The sequence below is a fragment of the Phyllostomus hastatus genome, unplaced genomic scaffold (genome assembly GCF_019186645.2).
Source record: "Phyllostomus hastatus isolate PE091 unplaced genomic scaffold, TTU_PhHast_1.1 phas_contig_86, whole genome shotgun sequence".
Classification (NCBI taxonomy): Eukaryota; Metazoa; Chordata; class Mammalia; order Chiroptera; family Phyllostomidae; genus Phyllostomus; species Phyllostomus hastatus.
In genome coordinates, this window is record NW_025333977.1 from 43,742,549 (window position 1) to 43,743,709 (window position 1,161).

At 47.6% G+C, this 1,161-nt stretch overlaps 1 pseudogene; it reads right to left on the reverse strand.

Moving 5' to 3' along the window:
• Positions 1–223: 223 nt before the first annotated feature.
• Positions 224–745, reverse strand: LOC123827352 (annotated as a pseudogene).
• Positions 746–1,161: the final 416 nt, after the last annotated feature.

The following is a 1,161-nucleotide window of genomic DNA, read 5'->3' on the forward strand; positions in this document are numbered from 1 at the left end:
AGAACCCATTATTAGCAAAGTCACCTTTCTATATGTTTGTTTTCTTCATAAAACTATGTAAAGAAATATAAGTATTGCTTGAAAGCTAGGACATCCCGGCTCTGTTAATGGATTCATCTAAGACATTTCTGATTCCCTAAGCATAAACTACAGATATTTATTGTTGATGTTGGCTTCATAAAGTGTTTATTGGGGCAGACTAGGAGACTGGGAGGCCGTGCATCTAAAAGGATGTGTTAGGCCTCTTGGTCCTGAAGCTCAGTTTTTGCTGGAGATGAAGGACCAGTCTAGGCAGTGGAAACATGAACTTGGAGTCATGGAACTGCTTGATTGTCGGTGGGTGGTGGCAGTAGCTGGCCACGATCTCCTCCACCTTCACCATCTGGATCGAGTGGGGACAGGCATGTGCTCGCCCCTATGTCTCTGTAGCATTAGATGACAGCACCCGCGATGGTCACGTCCCCGTACTCCCGGCACATGGTGTGGGTGCCACTGTGGGAATCGTAACACACACACACACATGCCACAGTTCTTTACCCGAAAGGGGGAGTTCTCAAACACCTGCCCACAGAAAACAATTTCCCATGAAGGTTCCTTCATCTTCATCAGTTGAGACAAAACATACCAGAAACAGGACTCAGCAAAGACATGTGTAGGTGCAAAGATGCGCATGTGATGCAGGGGCAGTGTGCTGGCTCCCGGGGGTGGGCCAGCAGTGTCTCACCACCTTTTACTCTCGCAGCATGTGGAAGCCTTTGTTGCGCGTGGGTCACCGGCCAGCAGTGACCACGGAACGCTGTGGATGGCTCGACGATAAACACGCGAGAAAAAACACCACATGCACAGAGACAGACTAGTTTCTGTGGGGAAGTAGGGACAGAATGGCCACCCCCCCTAGTGGGGAGCGCCCTGATTTACCGTCCATACCTGCTTTTATTAGGCTCATTTTGCATAATAATTCAGGTAAAGTACAGTACTCATTAGGGGGAAGTAAGGAACCACAGAAAACAAAGAACTCTGCCGGTCTATTGAGTTGGGGTCAAAGAGCTGTAAGACTGAGGAACTAACTTCCTTCCTCCTAAGACCCTTCTCATTCAACTGAGAGCATTCTAAACAAAGAAGGTTTCACAGTAATTTACATATTCTTTCTTAGGCCTGATC